Source organism: Diplotaxodon limnothrissa, linkage group LG19 (genome assembly GCF_057381915.1).
Source record: "Diplotaxodon limnothrissa isolate DT_005_m linkage group LG19, D_limnothrissa_male_GT1.1, whole genome shotgun sequence".
Classification (NCBI taxonomy): domain Eukaryota; kingdom Metazoa; phylum Chordata; class Actinopteri; order Cichliformes; family Cichlidae; genus Diplotaxodon; species Diplotaxodon limnothrissa.
In genome coordinates, this window is record NC_140614.1 from 4,058,041 (window position 1) to 4,082,914 (window position 24,874).

A 24,874-nucleotide genomic window follows, 5' to 3' on the forward strand; every position below is an offset into this window, starting at 1 on the left:
AGCGTTTTTGTACAACTTCATAGAAATAGCTGTAACTTTTGATAGAAGACTCGGATACACATGTTTATGGCTTTATCTTATAGAACTCAAGGTTCCCGTGCTGGGAAAACAGGTTTTGCAGCTGTTTGAGCTAAGATTTCCAAGTTATTCACATAATGAAAACCTATACTTTGTTTCGGTCGAGTTCCCCATTCAAATGCATGTAACAGTGAGAAACGCACTGTCTTGGCGAAAGAAAGCGTTTTTGTACAACTTTATAGAAATAGCTGTAACTTTTGATAGAAGACTCGGATACACATGTTTATGGCTTTATCTTATAGAACTCAAGGTTCCCGTGCTGGGAAAACAGGTTTTGCAGCTGTTTGAGCTAAGATTTCCAAGTTATTCACATAATGAAAACCTATACTTTGTTTCGGTCGAGTTCCCCATTCAAATGCATGTAACAGTGAGAAACGCACTGTCTTGGCGAAAGAAAGCGTTTTTGTACAACTTCATAGAAATAGCTGTAACTTTTGATAGAAGACTCAGACAAACATGTTTATGGCCTTATATTATAGAACTCAAGGTCCCCGTGCTGGGAAAACAGGTTTTGCAGCTGTTTGAGCTAAGATTTCCAAGTTATTCACATAATGAAAACCTATACTTTGTTTCGGTCGAGTTCCCCATTCAAATGCATGTAACAGTGAGAAACGCACTGTCTTGGCGAAAGAAAGCGTTTTTGTACAACTTCATAGAAATAGCTGTAACTTTTGATAGAAGACTCGGATACACATGTTTATGGCTTTATCTTATAGAACTCAAGGTCCCCGTGCTGGGAAAACAGGTTTTGCAGCTGTTTGAGCTAAGATTTCCAAGTTATTCACATAATGAAAACTTGTACTTTGTTTCGGTCGAGTTCCCCATTCAAATGCATGTAACAGTGAGAAACGCACTGTCTTGGCGAAAGAAAGCGTTTTTGTACAACTTCATAGAAATAGCTGTAACTTTTGATAGAAGACTCGGATACACATGTTTATGGCTTTATCTTATAGAACTCAAGGTTCCCGTGCTGGGAAAACAGGTTTTGCAGCTGTTTGAGCTAAGATTTCCAAGTTATTCACATAATGAAAACCTATACTTTGTTTCGGTCGAGTTCCCCATTCAAATGCATGTAACAGTGAGAAACGCACTGTCTTGGCGAAAGAAAGCGTTTTTGTACAACTTCATAGAAATAGCTGTAACTTTTGATAGAAGACTCAGACAAACATGTTTATGGCCTTATATTATAGAACTCAAGGTCTCCGTGCTGGGAAAACAGGTTTTGCAGCTGTTTGAGCTAAGATTTCCAAGTTATTCACATAATGAAAACCTATACTTTGTTTCGGTCGAGTTCCCCATTCAAATGCATGTAACAGTGAGAAACGCACTGTCTTGGCGAAAGAAAGCGTTTTTGTACAACTTCATAGAAATAGCTGTAACTTTTGATAGAAGACTCGGATACACATGTTTATGGCTTTATCTTATAGAACTCAAGGTCCCCGTGCTGGGAAAACAGGTTTTGCAGCTGTTTGAGCTAAGATTTCCAAGTTATTCACATAATGAAAACCTATACTTTGTTTCGGTCGAGTTCCCCATTCAAATGCATGTAACAGTGAGAAACGCACTGTCTTGGCGAAAGAAAGCGTTTTTGTACAACTTTATAGAAATAGCTGTAACTTTTGATAGAAGACTCGGATACACATGTTTATGGCTTTATCTTATAGAACTCAAGGTTCCCGTGCTGGGAAAACAGGTTTTGCAGCTGTTTGAGCTAAGATTTCCAAGTTATTCACATAATGAAAACCTATACTTTGTTTCGGTCGAGTTCCCCATTCAAATGCATGTAACAGTGAGAAACGCACTGTCTTGGCGAAAGAAAGCGTTTTTGTACAACTTTATAGAAATAGCTGTAACTTTTGATAGAAGACTCGGATACACATGTTTATGGCTTTATCTTATAGAACTCAAGGTTCCCGTGCTGGGAAAACAGGTTTTGCAGCTGTTTGAGCTAAGATTTCCAAGTTATTCACATAATGAAAACCTATACTTTGTTTCGGTCGAGTTCCCCATTCAAATGCATGTAACAGTGAGAAACGCACTGTCTTGGCGAAAGAAAGCGTTTTTGTACAACTTCATAGAAATAGCTGTAACTTTTGATAGAAGACTCAGACAAACATGTTTATGGCCTTATATTATAGAACTCAAGGTCCCCGTGCTGGGAAAACAGGTTTTGCAGCTGTTTGAGCTAAGATTTCCAAGTTATTCACATAATGAAAACTTGTACTTTGTTTCGGTCGAGTTCCCCATTCAAATGCATGTAACAGTGAGAAACGCACTGTCTTGGCGAAAGAAAGCGTTTTTGTACAACTTCATAGAAATAGCTGTAACTTTTGATAGAAGACTCGGATACACATGTTTATGGCTTTATCTTATAGAACTCAAGGTTCCCGTGCTGGGAAAACAGGTTTTGCAGCTGTTTGAGCTAAGATTTCCAAGTTATTCACATAATGAAAACCTATACTTTGTTTCGGTCGAGTTCCCCATTCAAATGCATGTAACAGTGAGAAACGCACTGTCTTGGCGAAAGAAAGCGTTTTTGTACAACTTCATAGAAATAGCTGTAACTTTTGATAGAAGACTCGGATACACATGTTTATGGCTTTATCTTATAGAACTCAAGGTTCCCGTGCTGGGAAAACAGGTTTTGCAGCTGTTTGAGCTAAGATTTCCAAGTTATTCACATAATGAAAACCTATACTTTGTTTCGGTCGAGTTCCCCATTCAAATGCATGTAACAGTGAGAAACGCACTGTCTTGGCGAAAGAAAGCGTTTTTGTACAACTTCATAGAAATAGCTGTAACTTTTGATAGAAGACTCAGACAAACATGTTTATGGCCTTATATTATAGAACTCAAGGTCTCCGTGCTGGGAAAACAGGTTTTGCAGCTGTTTGAGCTAAGATTTCCAAGTTATTCACATAATGAAAACTTGTACTTTGTTTCGGTCGAGTTCCCCATTCAAATGCATGTAACAGTGAGAAACGCACTGTCTTGGCGAAAGAAAGCGTTTTTGTACAACTTTATAGAAATAGCTGTAACTTTTGATAGAAGACTCGGATACACATGTTTATGGCTTTATCTTATAGAACTCAAGGTTCCCGTGCTGGGAAAACAGGTTTTGCAGCTGTTTGAGCTCAGATTTCCAAGTTATTCACATAATGAAAACCTATACTTTGTTTCGGTCGAGTTCCCCATTCAAATGCATGTAACAGTGAGAAACGCACTGTCTTGGCGAAAGAAAGCGTTTTTGTACAACTTTATAGAAATAGCTGTAACTTTTGATAGAAGACTCGGATACACATGTTTATGGCTTTATCTTATAGAACTCAAGGTTCCCGTGCTGGGAAAACAGGTTTTGCAGCTGTTTGAGCTAAGATTTCCAAGTTATTCACATAATGAAAACCTATACTTTGTTTCGGTCGAGTTCCCCATTCAAATGCATGTAACAGTGAGAAACGCACTGTCTTGGCGAAAGAAAGCGTTTTTGTACAACTTCATAGAAATAGCTGTAACTTTTGATAGAAGACTCAGACAAACATGTTTATGGCCTTATATTATAGAACTCAAGGTCCCCGTGCTGGGAAAACAGGTTTTGCAGCTGTTTGAGCTAAGATTTCCAAGTTATTCACATAATGAAAACTTGTACTTTGTTTCGGTCGAGTTCCCCATTCAAATGCATGTAACAGTGAGAAACGCACTGTCTTGGCGAAAGAAAGCGTTTTTGTACAACTTCATAGAAATAGCTGTAACTTTTGATAGAAGACTCGGATACACATGTTTATGGCTTTATCTTATAGAACTCAAGGTTCCCGTGCTGGGAAAACAGGTTTTGCAGCTGTTTGAGCTAAGATTTCCAAGTTATTCACATAATGAAAACCTATACTTTGTTTCGGTCGAGTTCCCCATTCAAATGCATGTAACAGTGAGAAACGCACTGTCTTGGCGAAAGAAAGCGTTTTTGTACAACTTTATAGAAATAGCTGTAACTTTTGATAGAAGACTCGGATACACATGTTTATGGCTTTATCTTATAGAACTCAAGGTTCCCGTGCTGGGAAAACAGGTTTTGCAGCTGTTTGAGCTAAGATTTCCAAGTTATTCACATAATGAAAACCTATACTTTGTTTCGGTCGAGTTCCCCATTCAAATGCATGTAACAGTGAGAAACGCACTGTCTTGGCGAAAGAAAGCGTTTTTGTACAACTTCATAGAAATAGCTGTAACTTTTGATAGAAGACTCAGACAAACATGTTTATGGCCTTATATTATAGAACTCAAGGTCCCCGTGCTGGGAAAACAGGTTTTGCAGCTGTTTGAGCTAAGATTTCCAAGTTATTCACATAATGAAAACCTATACTTTGTTTCGGTCGAGTTCCCCATTCAAATGCATGTAACAGTGAGAAACGCACTGTCTTGGCGAAAGAAAGCGTTTTTGTACAACTTCATAGAAATAGCTGTAACTTTTGATAGAAGACTCGGATACACATGTTTATGGCTTTATCTTATAGAACTCAAGGTCCCCGTGCTGGGAAAACAGGTTTTGCAGCTGTTTGAGCTAAGATTTCCAAGTTATTCACATAATGAAAACTTGTACTTTGTTTCGGTCGAGTTCCCCATTCAAATGCATGTAACAGTGAGAAACGCACTGTCTTGGCGAAAGAAAGCGTTTTTGTACAACTTCATAGAAATAGCTGTAACTTTTGATAGAAGACTCGGATACACATGTTTATGGCTTTATCTTATAGAACTCAAGGTTCCCGTGCTGGGAAAACAGGTTTTGCAGCTGTTTGAGCTAAGATTTCCAAGTTATTCACATAATGAAAACCTATACTTTGTTTCGGTCGAGTTCCCCATTCAAATGCATGTAACAGTGAGAAACGCACTGTCTTGGCGAAAGAAAGCGTTTTTGTACAACTTCATAGAAATAGCTGTAACTTTTGATAGAAGACTCAGACAAACATGTTTATGGCCTTATATTATAGAACTCAAGGTCTCCGTGCTGGGAAAACAGGTTTTGCAGCTGTTTGAGCTAAGATTTCCAAGTTATTCACATAATGAAAACCTATACTTTGTTTCGGTCGAGTTCCCCATTCAAATGCATGTAACAGTGAGAAACGCACTGTCTTGGCGAAAGAAAGCGTTTTTGTACAACTTTATAGAAATAGCTGTAACTTTTGATAGAAGACTCGGATACACATGTTTATGGCTTTATCTTATAGAACTCAAGGTTCCCGTGCTGGGAAAACAGGTTTTGCAGCTGTTTGAGCTAAGATTTCCAAGTTATTCACATAATGAAAACCTATACTTTGTTTCGGTCGAGTTCCCCATTCAAATGCATGTAACAGTGAGAAACGCACTGTCTTGGCGAAAGAAAGCGTTTTTGTACAACTTCATAGAAATAGCTGTAACTTTTGATAGAAGACTCAGACAAACATGTTTATGGCCTTATATTATAGAACTCAAGGTCTCCGTGCTGGGAAAACAGGTTTTGCAGCTGTTTGAGCTAAGATTTCCAAGTTATTCACATAATGAAAACCTATACTTTGTTTCGGTCGAGTTCCCCATTCAAATGCATGTAACAGTGAGAAACGCACTGTCTTGGCGAAAGAAAGCGTTTTTGTACAACTTCATAGAAATAGCTGTAACTTTTGATAGAAGACTCGGATACACATGTTTATGGCTTTATCTTATAGAACTCAAGGTCCCCGTGCTGGGAAAACAGGTTTTGCAGCTGTTTGAGCTAAGATTTCCAAGTTATTCACATAATGAAAACCTATACTTTGTTTCGGTCGAGTTCCCCATTCAAATGCATGTAACAGTGAGAAACGCACTGTCTTGGCGAAAGAAAGCGTTTTTGTACAACTTTATAGAAATAGCTGTAACTTTTGATAGAAGACTCGGATACACATGTTTATGGCTTTATCTTATAGAACTCAAGGTTCCCGTGCTGGGAAAACAGGTTTTGCAGCTGTTTGAGCTAAGATTTCCAAGTTATTCACATAATGAAAACCTATACTTTGTTTCGGTCGAGTTCCCCATTCAAATGCATGTAACAGTGAGAAACGCACTGTCTTGGCGAAAGAAAGCGTTTTTGTACAACTTTATAGAAATAGCTGTAACTTTTGATAGAAGACTCGGATACACATGTTTATGGCTTTATCTTATAGAACTCAAGGTTCCCGTGCTGGGAAAACAGGTTTTGCAGCTGTTTGAGCTAAGATTTCCAAGTTATTCACATAATGAAAACCTATACTTTGTTTCGGTCGAGTTCCCCATTCAAATGCATGTAACAGTGAGAAACGCACTGTCTTGGCGAAAGAAAGCGTTTTTGTACAACTTCATATGAATAGCTGTAACTTTTGATAGAAGACTCGGATACACATGTTTATGGCTTTATCTTATAGAACTCAAGGTTCCCGTGCTGGGAAAACAGGTTTTGCAGCTGTTTGAGCTAAGATTTCCAAGTTATTCACATAATGAAAACCTATACTTTGTTTCGGTCGAGTTCCCCATTCAAATGCATGTAACAGTGAGAAACGCACTGTCTTGGCGAAAGAAAGCGTTTTTGTACAACTTCATAGAAATAGCTGTAACTTTTGATAGAAGACTCAGACAAACATGTTTATGGCTTTATCTTATAGAACTCAAGGTTCCCGTGCTGGGAAAACAGGTTTTGCAGCTGTTTGAGCTAAGATTTCCAAGTTATTCACATAATGAAAACCTATACTTTGTTTCGGTCGAGTTCCCCATTCAAATGCATGTAACAGTGAGAAACGCACTGTCTTGGCGAAAGAAAGCGTTTTTGTACAACTTCATAGAAATAGCTGTAACTTTTGATAGAAGACTCGGATACACATGTTTATGGCTTTATCTTATAGAACTCAAGGTCCCCGTGCTGGGAAAACAGGTTTTGCAGCTGTTTGAGCTAAGATTTCCAAGTTATTCACATAATGAAAACCTATACTTTGTTTCGGTCGAGTTCCCCATTCAAATGCATGTAACAGTGAGAAACGCACTGTCTTGGCGAAAGAAAGCGTTTTTGTACAACTTCATAGAAATAGCTGTAACTTTTGATAGAAGACTCAGACAAACATGTTTATGGCCTTATATTATAGAACTCAAGGTCTCCGTGCTGGGAAAACAGGTTTTGCAGCTGTTTGAGCTAAGATTTCCAAGTTATTCACATAATGAAAACTTGTACTTTGTTTCGGTCGAGTTCCCCATTCAAATGCACGTAACAGTGAGAAACGCACTGTCTTGGCGAAAGAAAGCGTTTTTGTACAACTTCATAGAAATAGCTGTAACTTTTGATAGAAGACTCGGATACACATGTTTATGGCTTTATCTTATAGAACTCAAGGTTCCCGTGCTGGGAAAACAGGTTTTGCAGCTGTTTGAGCTAAGATTTCCAAGTTATTCACATAATGAAAACCTATACTTTGTTTCGGTCGAGTTCCCCATTCAAATGCATGTAACAGTGAGAAACGCACTGTCTTGGCGAAAGAAAGCGTTTTTGTACAACTTTATAGAAATAGCTGTAACTTTTGATAGAAGACTCGGATACACATGTTTATGGCTTTATCTTATAGAACTCAAGGTTCCCGTGCTGGGAAAACAGGTTTTGCAGCTGTTTGAGCTAAGATTTCCAAGTTATTCACATAATGAAAACCTATACTTTGTTTCGGTCGAGTTCCCCATTCAAATGCATGTAACAGTGAGAAACGCACTGTCTTGGCGAAAGAAAGCGTTTTTGTACAACTTCATATGAATAGCTGTAACTTTTGATAGAAGACTCGGATACACATGTTTATGGCTTTATCTTATAGAACTCAAGGTTCCCGTGCTGGGAAAACAGGTTTTGCAGCTGTTTGAGCTAAGATTTCCAAGTTATTCACATAATGAAAACCTATACTTTGTTTCGGTCGAGTTCCCCATTCAAATGCATGTAACAGTGAGAAACGCACTGTCTTGGCGAAAGAAAGCGTTTTTGTACAACTTCATAGAAATAGCTGTAACTTTTGATAGAAGACTCAGACAAACATGTTTATGGCCTTATATTATAGAACTCAAGGTCCCCGTGCTGGGAAAACAGGTTTTGCAGCTGTTTGAGCTAAGATTTCCAAGTTATTCACATAATGAAAACCTATACTTTGTTTCGGTCGAGTTCCCCATTCAAATGCATGTAACAGTGAGAAACGCACTGTCTTGGCGAAAGAAAGCGTTTTTGTACAACTTCATATGAATAGCTGTAACTTTTGATAGAAGACTCGGATACACATGTTTATGGCTTTATCTTATAGAACTCAAGGTTCCCGTGCTGGGAAAACAGGTTTTGCAGCTGTTTGAGCTAAGATTTCCAAGTTATTCACATAATGAAAACCTATACTTTGTTTCGGTCGAGTTCCCCATTCAAATGCATGTAACAGTGAGAAACGCACTGTCTTGGCGAAAGAAAGCGTTTTTGTACAACTTCATAGAAATAGCTGTAACTTTTGATAGAAGACTCGGATACACATGTTTATGGCTTTATCTTATAGAACTCAAGGTTCCCGTGCTGGGAAAACAGGTTTTGCAGCTGTTTGAGCTAAGATTTCCAAGTTATTCACATAATGAAAACCTATACTTTGTTTCGGTCGAGTTCCCCATTCAAATGCATGTAACAGTGAGAAACGCACTGTCTTGGCGAAAGAAAGCGTTTTTGTACAACTTCATAGAAATAGCTGTAACTTTTGATAGAAGACTCGGATACACATGTTTATGGCTTTATCTTATAGAACTCAAGGTCCCCGTGCTGGGAAAACAGGTTTTGCAGCTGTTTGAGCTAAGATTTCCAAGTTATTCACATAATGAAAACCTATACTTTGTTTCGGTCGAGTTCCCCATTCAAATTCATGTAACAGTGAGAAACGCACTGTCTTGGCGAAAGAAAGCGTTTTTGTACAACTTCATAGAAATAGCTGTAACTTTTGATAGAAGACTCAGACAAACATGTTTATGGCCTTATATTATAGAACTCAAGGTCTCCGTGCTGGGAAAACAGGTTTTGCAGCTGTTTGAGCTAAGATTTCCAAGTTATTCACATAATGAAAACTTGTACTTTGTTTCGGTCGAGTTCCCCATTCAAAATGCATGTAACAGTGAGAAACGCACTGTCTTGGCGAAAGAAAGCGTTTTTGTACAACTTCATAGAAATAGCTGTAACTTTTGATAGAAGACTCGGATACACATGTTTATGGCTTTATCTTATAGAACTCAAGGTCCCCGTGCTGGGAAAACAGGTTTTGCAGCTGTTTGAGCTAAGATTTCCAAGTTATTCACATAATGAAAACTTGTACTTTGTTTCGGTCGAGTTCCCCATTCAAATGCATGTAACAGTGAGAAACGCACTGTCTTGGCGAAAGAAAGCGTTTTTGTACAACTTCATAGAAATAGCTGTAACTTTTGATAGAAGACTCGGATACACATGTTTATGGCTTTATCTTATAGAACTCAAGGTTCCCGTGCTGGGAAAACAGGTTTTGCAGCTGTTTGAGCTAAGATTTCCAAGTTATTCACATAATGAAAACCTATACTTTGTTTCGGTCGAGTTCCCCATTCAAATGCATGTAACAGTGAGAAACGCACTGTCTTGGCGAAAGAAAGCGTTTTTGTACAACTTCATAGAAATAGCTGTAACTTTTGATAGAAGACTCGGATACACATGTTTATGGCTTTATCTTATAGAACTCAAGGTTCCCGTGCTGGGAAAACAGGTTTTGCAGCTGTTTGAGCTAAGATTTCCAAGTTATTCACATAATGAAAACCTATACTTTGTTTCGGTCGAGTTCCCCATTCAAATGCATGTAACAGTGAGAAACGCACTGTCTTGGCGAAAGAAAGCGTTTTTGTACAACTTTATAGAAATAGCTGTAACTTTTGATAGAAGACTCGGATACACATGTTTATGGCTTTATCTTATAGAACTCAAGGTTCCCGTGCTGGGAAAACAGGTTTTGCAGCTGTTTGAGCTAAGATTTCCAAGTTATTCACATAATGAAAACCTATACTTTGTTTCGGTCGAGTTCCCCATTCAAATGCATGTAACAGTGAGAAACGCACTGTCTTGGCGAAAGAAAGCGTTTTTGTACAACTTCATAGAAATAGCTGTAACTTTTGATAGAAGACTCAGACAAACATGTTTATGGCCTTATATTATAGAACTCAAGGTCCCCGTGCTGGGAAAACAGGTTTTGCAGCTGTTTGAGCTAAGATTTCCAAGTTATTCACATAATGAAAACCTATACTTTGTTTCGGTCGAGTTCCCCATTCAAATGCATGTAACAGTGAGAAACGCACTGTCTTGGCGAAAGAAAGCGTTTTTGTACAACTTCATAGAAATAGCTGTAACTTTTGATAGAAGACTCGGATACACATGTTTATGGCTTTATCTTATAGAACTCAAGGTTCCCGTGCTGGGAAAACAGGTTTTGCAGCTGTTTGAGCTAAGATTTCCAAGTTATTCACATAATGAAAACCTATACTTTGTTTCGGTCGAGTTCCCCATTCAAATGCATGTAACAGTGAGAAACGCACTGTCTTGGCGAAAGAAAGCGTTTTTGTACAACTTTATAGAAATAGCTGTAACTTTTGATAGAAGACTCGGATACACATGTTTATGGCTTTATCTTATAGAACTCAAGGTTCCCGTGCTGGGAAAACAGGTTTTGCAGCTGTTTGAGCTAAGATTTCCAAGTTATTCACATAATGAAAACCTATACTTTGTTTCGGTCGAGTTCCCCATTCAAATGCATGTAACAGTGAGAAACGCACTGTCTTGGCGAAAGAAAGCGTTTTTGTACAACTTCATAGAAATAGCTGTAACTTTTGATAGAAGACTCGGATACACATGTTTATGGCTTTATCTTATAGAACTCAAGGTCCCCGTGCTGGGAAAACAGGTTTTGCAGCTGTTTGAGCTAAGATTTCCAAGTTATTCACATAATGAAAACCTATACTTTGTTTCGGTCGAGTTCCCCATTCAAATTCATGTAACAGTGAGAAACGCACTGTCTTGGCGAAAGAAAGCGTTTTTGTACAACTTCATAGAAATAGCTGTAACTTTTGATAGAAGACTCAGACAAACATGTTTATGGCCTTATATTATAGAACTCAAGGTCTCCGTGCTGGGAAAACAGGTTTTGCAGCTGTTTGAGCTAAGATTTCCAAGTTATTCACATAATGAAAACTTGTACTTTGTTTCGGTCGAGTTCCCCATTCAAAATGCATGTAACAGTGAGAAACGCACTGTCTTGGCGAAAGAAAGCGTTTTTGTACAACTTCATAGAAATAGCTGTAACTTTTGATAGAAGACTCGGATACACATGTTTATGGCTTTATCTTATAGAACTCAAGGTCCCCGTGCTGGGAAAACAGGTTTTGCAGCTGTTTGAGCTAAGATTTCCAAGTTATTCACATAATGAAAACTTGTACTTTGTTTCGGTCGAGTTCCCCATTCAAATGCATGTAACAGTGAGAAACGCACTGTCTTGGCGAAAGAAAGCGTTTTTGTACAACTTCATAGAAATAGCTGTAACTTTTGATAGAAGACTCGGATACACATGTTTATGGCTTTATCTTATAGAACTCAAGGTTCCCGTGCTGGGAAAACAGGTTTTGCAGCTGTTTGAGCTAAGATTTCCAAGTTATTCACATAATGAAAACCTATACTTTGTTTCGGTCGAGTTCCCCATTCAAATGCATGTAACAGTGAGAAACGCACTGTCTTGGCGAAAGAAAGCGTTTTTGTACAACTTCATAGAAATAGCTGTAACTTTTGATAGAAGACTCGGATACACATGTTTATGGCTTTATCTTATAGAACTCAAGGTTCCCGTGCTGGGAAAACAGGTTTTGCAGCTGTTTGAGCTAAGATTTCCAAGTTATTCACATAATGAAAACCTATACTTTGTTTCGGTCGAGTTCCCCATTCAAATGCATGTAACAGTGAGAAACGCACTGTCTTGGCGAAAGAAAGCGTTTTTGTACAACTTTATAGAAATAGCTGTAACTTTTGATAGAAGACTCGGATACACATGTTTATGGCTTTATCTTATAGAACTCAAGGTTCCCGTGCTGGGAAAACAGGTTTTGCAGCTGTTTGAGCTAAGATTTCCAAGTTATTCACATAATGAAAACCTATACTTTGTTTCGGTCGAGTTCCCCATTCAAATGCATGTAACAGTGAGAAACGCACTGTCTTGGCGAAAGAAAGCGTTTTTGTACAACTTCATAGAAATAGCTGTAACTTTTGATAGAAGACTCAGACAAACATGTTTATGGCCTTATATTATAGAACTCAAGGTCCCCGTGCTGGGAAAACAGGTTTTGCAGCTGTTTGAGCTAAGATTTCCAAGTTATTCACATAATGAAAACCTATACTTTGTTTCGGTCGAGTTCCCCATTCAAATGCATGTAACAGTGAGAAACGCACTGTCTTGGCGAAAGAAAGCGTTTTTGTACAACTTCATAGAAATAGCTGTAACTTTTGATAGAAGACTCGGATACACATGTTTATGGCTTTATCTTATAGAACTCAAGGTTCCCGTGCTGGGAAAACAGGTTTTGCAGCTGTTTGAGCTAAGATTTCCAAGTTATTCACATAATGAAAACCTATACTTTGTTTCGGTCGAGTTCCCCATTCAAATGCATGTAACAGTGAGAAACGCACTGTCTTGGCGAAAGAAAGCGTTTTTGTACAACTTTATAGAAATAGCTGTAACTTTTGATAGAAGACTCGGATACACATGTTTATGGCTTTATCTTATAGAACTCAAGGTTCCCGTGCTGGGAAAACAGGTTTTGCAGCTGTTTGAGCTAAGATTTCCAAGTTATTCACATAATGAAAACCTATACTTTGTTTCGGTCGAGTTCCCCATTCAAATGCATGTAACAGTGAGAAACGCACTGTCTTGGCGAAAGAAAGCGTTTTTGTACAACTTCATAGAAATAGCTGTAACTTTTGATAGAAGACTCAGACAAACATGTTTATGGCCTTATATTATAGAACTCAAGGTCTCCGTGCTGGGAAAACAGGTTTTGCAGCTGTTTGAGCTAAGATTTCCAAGTTATTCACATAATGAAAACTTGTACTTTGTTTCGGTCGAGTTCCCCATTCAAATGCACGTAACAGTGAGAAACGCACTGTCTTGGCGAAAGAAAGCGTTTTTGTACAACTTCATAGAAATAGCTGTAACTTTTGATAGAAGACTCGGATACACATGTTTATGGCTTTATCTTATAGAACTCAAGGTTCCCGTGCTGGGAAAACAGGTTTTGCAGCTGTTTGAGCTAAGATTTCCAAGTTATTCACATAATGAAAACCTATACTTTGTTTCGGTCGAGTTCCCCATTCAAATGCATGTAACAGTGAGAAACGCACTGTCTTGGCGAAAGAAAGCGTTTTTGTACAACTTTATAGAAATAGCTGTAACTTTTGATAGAAGACTCGGATACACATGTTTATGGCTTTATCTTATAGAACTCAAGGTTCCCGTGCTGGGAAAACAGGTTTTGCAGCTGTTTGAGCTAAGATTTCCAAGTTATTCACATAATGAAAACCTATACTTTGTTTCGGTCGAGTTCCCCATTCAAATGCATGTAACAGTGAGAAACGCACTGTCTTGGCGAAAGAAAGCGTTTTTGTACAACTTCATATGAATAGCTGTAACTTTTGATAGAAGACTCGGATACACATGTTTATGGCTTTATCTTATAGAACTCAAGGTTCCCGTGCTGGGAAAACAGGTTTTGCAGCTGTTTGAGCTAAGATTTCCAAGTTATTCACATAATGAAAACCTATACTTTGTTTCGGTCGAGTTCCCCATTCAAATTCATGTAACAGTGAGAAACGCACTGTCTTGGCGAAAGAAAGCGTTTTTGTACAACTTCATAGAAATAGCTGTAACTTTTGATAGAAGACTCAGACAAACATGTTTATGGCCTTATATTATAGAACTCAAGGTCTCCGTGCTGGGAAAACAGGTTTTGCAGCTGTTTGAGCTAAGATTTCCAAGTTATTCACATAATGAAAACTTGTACTTTGTTTCGGTCGAGTTCCCCATTCAAAATGCATGTAACAGTGAGAAACGCACTGTCTTGGCGAAAGAAAGCGTTTTTGTACAACTTCATAGAAATAGCTGTAACTTTTGATAGAAGACTCGGATACACATGTTTATGGCTTTATCTTATAGAACTCAAGGTCCCCGTGCTGGGAAAACAGGTTTTGCAGCTGTTTGAGCTAAGATTTCCAAGTTATTCACATAATGAAAACTTGTACTTTGTTTCGGTCGAGTTCCCCATTCAAATGCATGTAACAGTGAGAAACGCACTGTCTTGGCGAAAGAAAGCGTTTTTGTACAACTTCATAGAAATAGCTGTAACTTTTGATAGAAGACTCGGATACACATGTTTATGGCTTTATCTTATAGAACTCAAGGTTCCCGTGCTGGGAAAACAGGTTTTGCAGCTGTTTGAGCTAAGATTTCCAAGTTATTCACATAATGAAAACCTATACTTTGTTTCGGTCGAGTTCCCCATTCAAATGCATGTAACAGTGAGAAACGCACTGTCTTGGCGAAAGAAAGCGTTTTTGTACAACTTCATAGAAATAGCTGTAACTTTTGATAGAAGACTCGGATACACATGTTTATGGCTTTATCTTATAGAACTCAAGGTTCCCGTGCTGGGAAAACAGGTTTTGCAGCTGTTTGAGCTAAGATTTCCAAGTTATTCACATAATGAAAACCTATACTTTGTTTCGGTCGAGTTCCCCATTCAAATGCATGTAACAGTGAGAAACGCACTGTCTTGGCGAAAGAAAGCGTTTTTGTACAACTTTATAGAAATAGCTGTAACTTTTGATAGAAGACTCGGATACACATGTTTATGGCTTTATCTTATAGAACTCAAGGTTCCCGTGCTGGGAAAACAGGTTTTGCAGCTGTTTGAGCTAAGATTTCCAAGTTATTCACATAATGAAAACCTATACTTTGTTTCGGTCGAGTTCCCCATTCAAATGCATGTAACAGTGAGAAACGCACTGTCTTGGCGAAAGAAAGCGTTTTTGTACAACTTCATAGAAATAGCTGTAACTTTTGATAGAAGACTCAGACAAACATGTTTATGGCCTTATATTATAGAACTCAAGGTCCCCGTGCTGGGAAAACAGGTTTTGCAGCTGTTTGAGCTAAGATTTCCAAGTTATTCACATAATGAAAACCTATACTTTGTTTCGGTCGAGTTCCCCATTCAAATGCATGTAACAGTGAGAAACGCACTGTCTTGGCGAAAGAAAGCGTTTTTGTACAACTTCATAGAAATAGCTGTAACTTTTGATAGAAGACTCGGATACACATGTTTATGGCTTTATCTTATAGAACTCAAGGTTCCCGTGCTGGGAAAACAGGTTTTGCAGCTGTTTGAGCTAAGATTTCCAAGTTATTCACATAATGAAAACCTATACTTTGTTTCGGTCGAGTTCCCCATTCAAATGCATGTAACAGTGAGAAACGCACTGTCTTGGCGAAAGAAAGCGTTTTTGTACAACTTTATAGAAATAGCTGTAACTTTTGATAGAAGACTCGGATACACATGTTTATGGCTTTATCTTATAGAACTCAAGGTTCCCGTGCTGGGAAAACAGGTTTTGCAGCTGTTTGAGCTAAGATTTCCAAGTTATTCACATAATGAAAACCTATACTTTGTTTCGGTCGAGTTCCCCATTCAAATGCATGTAACAGTGAGAAACGCACTGTCTTGGCGAAAGAAAGCGTTTTTGTACAACTTCATATGAATAGCTGTAACTTTTGATAGAAGACTCGGATACACATGTTTATGGCTTTATCTTATAGAACTCAAGGTTCCCGTGCTGGGAAAACAGGTTTTGCAGCTGTTTGAGCTAAGATTTCCAAGTTATTCACATAATGAAAACCTATACTTTGTTTCGGTCGAGTTCCCCATTCAAATGCATGTAACAGTGAGAAACGCACTGTCTTGGCGAAAGAAAGCGTTTTTGTACAACTTCATAGAAATAGCTGTAACTTTTGATAGAAGACTCAGACAAACATGTTTATGGCTTTATCTTATAGAACTCAAGGTTCCCGTGCTGGGAAAACAGGTTTTGCAGCTGTTTGAGCTAAGATTTCCAAGTTATTCACATAATGAAAACCTATACTTTGTTTCGGTCGAGTTCCCCATTCAAATGCATGTAACAGTGAGAAACGCACTGTCTTGGCGAAAGAAAGCGTTTTTGTACAACTTCATAGAAATAGCTGTAACTTTTGATAGAAGACTCGGATACACATGTTTATGGCTTTATCTTATAGAACTCAAGGTCCCCGTGCTGGGAAAACAGGTTTTGCAGCTGTTTGAGCTAAGATTTCCAAGTTATTCACATAATGAAAACTTGTACTTTGTTTCGGTCGAGTTCCCCATTCAAATGCATGTAACAGTGAGAAACGCACTGTCTTGGCGAAAGAAAGCGTTTTTGTACAACTTCATATGAATAGCTGTAACTTTTGATAGAAGACTCGGATAAACAAGTTTATGGCTTTATCTTATAGAACTCAAGGTTCCCGTGCTGGGAAAACAGGTTTTGCAGCTGTTTGAGCTAAGATTTCCAAGTTATTCACATAATGAAAACCTATACTTTGTTTCGGTCGAGTTCCCCATTCAAATGCATGTAACAGTGAGAAACGCACTGTCTTGGCGAAAGAAAGCGTTTTTGTACAACTTCATAGAAATAGCTGTAACTTTTGATAGAAGACTCAGACAAACATGTTTATGGCCTTATATTATAGAACTCAAGGTCTCCGTGCTGGGAAAACAGGTTTTGCAGCTGTTTGAGCTAAGATTTCCAAGTTATTCACATAATGAAAACTTGTACTTTGTTTCGGTCGAGTTCCCCATTCAAATGCACGTAACAGTGAGAAACGCACTGTCTTGGCGAAAGAAAGCGTTTTTGTACAACTTCATAGAAATAGCTGTAACTTTTGATAGAAGACTCGGATACACATGTTTATGGCTTTATCTTATAGAACTCAAGGTTCCCGTGCTGGGAAAACAGGTTTTGCAGCTGTTTGAGCTAAGATTTCCAAGTTATTCACATAATGAAAACCTATACTTTGTTTCGGTCGAGTTCCCCATTCAAATGCATGTAACAGTGAGAAACGCACTGTCTTGGCGAAAGAAAGCGTTTTTGTACAACTTTATAGAAATAGCTGTAACTTTTGATAGAAGACTCGGATACACATGTTTATGGCTTTATCTTATAGAACTCAAGGTTCCCGTGCTGGGAAAACAGGTTTTGCAGCTGTTTGAGCTAAGATTTCCAAGTTATTCACATAATGAAAACCTATACTTTGTTTCGGTCGAGTTCCCCATTCAAATGCATGTAACAGTGAGAAACGCACTGTCTTGGCGAAAGAAAGCGTTTTTGTACAACTTCATAGAAATAGCTGTAACTTTTGATAGAAGACTCAGACAAACATGTTTATGGCCTTATATTATAGAACTCAAGGTCTCCGTGCTGGGAAAACAGGTTTTGCAGCTGTTTGAGCTAAGATTTCCAAGTTATTCACATAATGAAAACTTGTACTTTGTTTCGGTCGAGTTCCCCATTCAAATGCACGTAACAGTGAGAAACGCACTGTCTTGGCGAAAGAAAGCATTTTTGTACAACTTCATAGAAATAGCTGTAACTTTTGATAGAAGACTCGGATACACATGTTTATGGCTTTATCTTATAGAACTCAAGGTTCCCGTGCTGGGAAAACAGGTTTTGCAGCTGTTTGAGCTAAGATTTCCAAGTTATTCACATAATGAAAACCTATACTTTGTTTCGGTCGAGTTCCCCATTCAAATGCATGTAACAGTGAGAAACGCACTGTCTTGGCGAAAGAAAGCGTTTTTGTACAACTTTATAGAAATAGCTGTAACTTTTGATAGAAGACTCGGATACACATGTTTATGGCTTTATCTTATAGAACTCAAGGTTCCCGTGCTGGGAAAACAGGTTTTGCAGCTGTTTGAGCTAAGATTTCCAAGTTATTCACATAATGAAAACCTATACTTTGTTTCGGTCGAGTTCCCCATTCAAATGCATGTAACAGTGAGAAACGCACTGTCTTGGCGAAAGAAAGCGTTTTTGTACAACTTCATAGAAATAGCTGTAACTTTTGATAGAAGACTCAGACAAACATGTTTATGGCCTTATATTATAGAACTCAAGGTCCCCGTGCTGGGAAAACAGGTTTTGCAGCTGTTTGAGCTAAGATTTCCAAGTTATTCACATAATGAAAACCTATACTTTGTTTCGGTCGAGTTCCCCATTCAAATGCATGTAACAGTGAGAAACGCACTGTCTTGGCGAAAGAAAGCGTTTTTGTACAACTTCATAGAAATAGCTGTAACTTTTGATAGAAGACTCGGATACACATGTTTATGGCTTTATCTTATAGAACTCAAGGTTCCCGTGCTGGGAAAACAGGTTTTGCAGCTGTTTGAGCTAAGATTTCCAAGTTATTCACATAATGAAAACCTATACTTTGTTTCGGTCGAGTTCCCCATTCAAATGCATGTAACAGTGAGAAACGCACTGTCTTGGCGAAAGAAAGCGTTTTTGTACAACTTTATAGAAATAGCTGTAACTTTTGATAGAAGACTCGGATACACATGTTTATGGCTTTATCTTATAGAACTCAAGGTTCCCGTGCTGGGAAAACAGGTTTTGCAGCTGTTTGAGCTAAGATTTCCAAGTTATTCACATAATGAAAACCTATACTTTGTTTCGGTCGAGTTCCCCATTCAAATGCATGTAACAGTGAGAAACGCACTGTCTTGGCGAAAGAAAGCGTTTTTGTACAACTTCATATGAATAGCTGTAACTTTTGATAGAAGACTCGGATACACATGTTTATGGCTTTATCTTATAGAACTCAAGGTTCCCGTGCTGGGAAAACAGGTTTTGCAGCTGTTTGAGCTAAGATTTCCAAGTTATTCACATAATGAAAACCTATACTTTGTTTCGGTCGAGTTCCCCATTCAAATGCATGTAACAGTGAGAAACGCACTGTCTTGGCGAAAGAAAGCGTTTTTGTACAACTTCATAGAAATAGCTGTAACTTTTGATAGAAGACTCAGACAAACATGTTTATGGCTTTTTCTTATAGAACTCAAGGTTCCCGTGCTGGGAAAACAGGTTTTGCAGCTGTTTGAGCTAAGATTTCCAAGTTATTCACATAATGAAAACCTATACTTTGTTTCGGTCGAGTTCCCCATTCAAATGCATGTAACAGTGAGAAACGCACTGTCTTGGCGAAAGAAAGCGTTTTTGTACAACTTCATAGAAATAGCTGTAACTTTTGATAGAAGACTCGGATACACATGTTTATGGCTTTATCTTATAGAACTCAAGGTCCCCGTGCTGGGAAAACAGGTTTTGCAGCTGTTTGAGCTAAGATTTCCAAGTTATTCACATAATGAAAACTTGTACTTTGTTTCGGTCGAGTTCCCCATTCAAATGCATGTAACAGTGAGAAACGCACTGTCTTGGCGAAAGAAAGCGTTTTTGTACAACTTCATATGAATAGCTGTAACTTTTGATAGAAGACTCGGATAAACAAGTTTATGGCTTTATCTTATAGAACTCAAGGTTCCCGTGCTGGGAAAACAGGTTTTGCAGCTGTTTGAGCTAAGATTTCCAAGTTATTCACATAATGAAAACCTATACTTTGTTTCGGTCGAGTTCCCCATTCAAATGCATGTAACAGTGAGAAACGCACTGTCTTGGCGAAAGAAAGCGTTTTTGTACAACTTCATAGAAATAGCTGTAACTTTTGATAGAAGACTCAGACAAACATGTTTATGGCCTTATATTATAGAACTCAAGGTCTCCGTGCTGGGAAAACAGGTTTTGCAGCTGTTTGAGCTAAGATTTCCAAGTTATTCACATAATGAAAACTTGTACTTTGTTTCGGTCGAGTTCCCCATTCAAATGCACGTAACAGTGAGAAACGCACTGTCTTGGCGAAAGAAAGCGTTTTTGTACAACTTCATAGAAATAGCTGTAACTTTTGATAGAAGACTCGGATACACATGTTTATGGCTTTATCTTATAGAACTCAAGGTTCCCGTGCTGGGAAAACAGGTTTTGCAGCTGTTTGAGCTAAGATTTCCAAGTTATTCACATAATGAAAACCTATACTTTGTTTCGGTCGAGTTCCCCATTCAAATGCATGTAACAGTGAGAAACGCACTGTCTTGGCGAAAGAAAGCGTTTTTGTACAACTTTATAGAAATAGCTGTAACTTTTGATAGAAGACTCGGATACACATGTTTATGGCTTTATCTTATAGAACTCAAGGTTCCCGTGCTGGGAAAACAGGTTTTGCAGCTGTTTGAGCTAAGATTTCCAAGTTATTCACATAATGAAAACCTATACTTTGTTTCGGTCGAGTTCCCCATTCAAATGCATGTAACAGTGAGAAACGCACTGTCTTGGCGAAAGAAAGCGTTTTTGTACAACTTCATATGAATAGCTGTAACTTTTGATAGAAGACTCGGATACACATGTTTATGGCTTTATCTTATAGAACTCAAGGTTCCCGTGCTGGGAAAACAGGTTTTGCAGCTGTTTGAGCTAAGATTTCCAAGTTATTCACATAATGAAAACCTATACTTTGTTTCGGTCGAGTTCCCCATTCAAATGCATGTAACAGTGAGAAACGCACTGTCTTGGCGAAAGAAAGCGTTTTTGTACAACTTCATAGAAATAGCTGTAACTTTTGATAGAAGACTCAGACAAACATGTTTATGGCCTTATATTATAGAACTCAAGGTCTCCGTGCTGGGAAAACAGGTTTTGCAGCTGTTTGAGCTAAGATTTCCAAGTTATTCACATAATGAAAACTTGTACTTTGTTTCGGTCGAGTTCCCCATTCAAAATGCATGTAACAGTGAGAAACGCACTGTCTTGGCGAAAGAAAGCGTTTTTGTACAACTTCATAGAAATAGCTGTAACTTTTGATAGAAGACTCGGATACACATGTTTATGGCTTTATCTTATAGAACTCAAGGTCCCCGTGCTGGGAAAACAGGTTTTGCAGCTGTTTGAGCTAAGATTTCCAAGTTATTCACATAATGAAAACCTATACTTTGTTTCGGTCGAGTTCCCCATTCAAATGCATGTAACAGTGAGAAACGCACTGTCTTGGCGAAAGAAAGCGTTTTTGTACAACTTCATAGAAATAGCTGTAACTTTTGATAGAAGACTCAGACAAACATGTTTATGGCCTTATATTATAGAACTCAAGGTCCCCGTGCTGGGAAAACAGGTTTTGCAGCTGTTTGAGCTAAGATTTCCAAGTTATTCACATAATGAAAACCTATACTTTGTTTCGGTCGAGTTCCCCATTCAAATGCATGTAACAGTGAGAAACGCACTGTCTTGGCGAAAGAAAGCGTTTTTGTACAACTTCATAGAAATAGCTGTAACTTTTGATAGAAGACTCGGATACACATGTTTATGGCTTTATCTTATAGAACTCAAGGTTCCCGTGCTGGGAAAACAGGTTTTGCAGCTGTTTGAGCTAAGATTTCCAAGTTATTCACATAATGAAAACCTATACTTTGTTTCGGTCGAGTTCCCCATTCAAATGCATGTAACAGTGAGAAACGCACTGTCTTGGCGAAAGAAAGCGTTTTTGTACAACTTTATAGAAATAGCTGTAACTTTTGATAGAAGACTCGGATACACATGTTTATGGCTTTATCTTATAGAACTCAAGGTTCCCGTGCTGGGAAAACAGGTTTTGCAGCTGTTTGAGCTAAGATTTCCAAGTTATTCACATAATGAAAACCTATACTTTGTTTCGGTCGAGTTCCCCATTCAAATGCATGTAACAGTGAGAAACGCACTGTCTTGGCGAAAGAAAGCGTTTTTGTACAACTTCATATGAATAGCTGTAACTTTTGATAGAAGACTCGGATACACATGTTTATGGCTTTATCTTATAGAACTCAAGGTTCCCGTGCTGGGAAAACAGGTTTTGCAGCTGTTTGAGCTAAGATTTCCAAGTTATTCACATAATGAAAACCTATACTTTGTTTCGGTCGAGTTCCCCATTCAAATGCATGTAACAGTGAGAAACGCACTGTCTTGGCGAAAGAAAGCGTTTTTGTACAACTTCATAGAAATAGCTGTAACTTTTGATAGAAGACTCAGACAAACATGTTTATGGCTTTATCTTATAGAACTCAAGGTTCCCGTGCTGGGAAAACAGGTTTTGCAGCTGTTTGAGCTAAGATTTCCAAGTTATTCACATAATGAAAACCTATACTTTGTTTCGGTCGAGTTCCCCATTCAAATGCATGTAACAGTGAGAAACGCACTGTCTTGGCGAAAGAAAGCGTTTTTGTACAACTTCATAGAAATAGCTGTAACTTTTGATAGAAGACTCGGATACACATGTTTATGGCTTTATCTTATAGAACTCAAGGTCCCCGTGCTGGGAAAACAGGTTTTGCAGCTGTTTGAGCTAAGATTTCCAAGTTATTCACATAATGAAAACTTGTACTTTGTTTCGGTCGAGTTCCCCATTCAAATGCATGTAACAGTGAGAAACGCACTGTCTTGGCGAAAGAAAGCGTTTTTGTACAACTTCATAGAAATAGCTGTAACTTTTGATAGAAGACTCAGACAAACATGTTTATGGCCTTATATTATAGAACTCAAGGTCTCCGTGCTGGGAAAACAGGTTTTGCAGCTGTTTGAGCTAAGATTTCCAAGTTATTCACATAATGAAAACTTGTACTTTGTTTCGGTCGAGTTCCCCATTCAAATGCACGTAACAGTGAGAAACGCACTGTCTTGGCGAAAGAAAGCGTTTTTGTACAACTTCATAGAAATAGCTGTAACTTTTGATAGAAGACTCGGATACACATGTTTATGGCTTTATCTTATAGAACTCAAGGTTCCCGTGCTGGGAAAACAGGTTTTGCAGCTGTTTGAGCTAAGATTTCCAAGTTATTCACATAATGAAAACCTATACTTTGTTTCGGTCGAGTTCCCCATTCAAATGCATGTAACAGTGAGAAACGCACTGTCTTGGCGAAAGAAAGCGTTTTTGTACAACTTTATAGAAATAGCTGTAACTTTTGATAGAAGACTCGGATACACATGTTTATGGCTTTATCTTATAGAACTCAAGGTTCCCGTGCTGGGAAAACAGGTTTTGCAGCTGTTTGAGCTAAGATTTCCAAGTTATTCACATAATGAAAACCTATACTTTGTTTCGGTCGAGTTCCCCATTCAAATGCATGTAACAGTGAGAAACGCACTGTCTTGGCGAAAGAAAGCGTTTTTGTACAACTTCATATGAATAGCTGTAACTTTTGATAGAAGACTCGGATACACATGTTTATGGCTTTATCTTATAGAACTCAAGGTTCCCGTGCTGGGAAAACAGGTTTTGCAGCTGTTTGAGCTAAGATTTCCAAGTTATTCACATAATGAAAACCTATACTTTGTTTCGGTCGAGTTCCCCATTCAAATGCATGTAACAGTGAGAAACGCACTGTCTTGGCGAAAGAAAGCGTTTTTGTACAACTTCATAGAAATAGCTGTAACTTTTGATAGAAGACTCAGACAAACATGTTTATGGCCTTATATTATAGAACTCAAGGTCTCCGTGCTGGGAAAACAGGTTTTGCAGCTGTTTGAGCTAAGATTTCCAAGTTATTCACATAATGAAAACTTGTACTTTGTTTCGGTCGAGTTCCCCATTCAAAATGCATGTAACAGTGAGAAACGCACTGTCTTGGCGAAAGAAAGCGTTTTTGTACAACTTCATAGAAATAGCTGTAACTTTTGATAGAAGACTCGGATACACATGTTTATGGCTTTATCTTATAGAACTCAAGGTCCCCGTGCTGGGAAAACAGGTTTTGCAGCTGTTTGAGCTAAGATTTCCAAGTTATTCACATAATGAAAACTTGTACTTTGTTTCGGTCGAGTTCCCCATTCAAATGCATGTAACAGTGAGAAACGCACTGTCTTGGCGAAAGAAAGCGTTTTTGTACAACTTCATAGAAATAGCTGTAACTTTTGATAGAAGACTCGGATACACATGTTTATGGCTTTATCTTATAGAACTCAAGGTTCCCGTGCTGGGAAAACAGGTTTTGCAGCTGTTTGAGCTAAGATTTCCAAGTTATTCACATAATGAAAACCTATACTTTGTTTCGGTCGAGTTCCCCATTCAAATGCATGTAACAGTGAGAAACGCACTGTCTTGGCGAAAGAAAGCGTTTTTGTACAACTTCATAGAAATAGCTGTAACTTTTGATAGAAGACTCAGACAAACATGTTTATGGCCTTATATTATAGAACTCAAGGTCCCCGTGCTGGGAAAACAGGTTTTGCAGCTGTTTGAGCTAAGATTTCCAAGTTATTCACATAATGAAAACCTATACTTTGTTTCGGTCGAGTTCCCCATTCAAATGCATGTAACAGTGAGAAACGCACTGTCTTGGCGAAAGAAAGCGTTTTTGTACAACTTCATAGAAATAGCTGTAACTTTTGATAGAAGACTCAGACAAACATGTTTATGGCCTTATATTATAGAACTCAAGGTCTCCGTGCTGGGAAAACAGGTTTTGCAGCTGTTTGAGCTAAGATTTCCAAGTTATTCACATAATGAAAACTTGTACTTTGTTTCGGTCGAGTTCCCCATTCAAATGCATGTAACAGTGAGAAACGCAC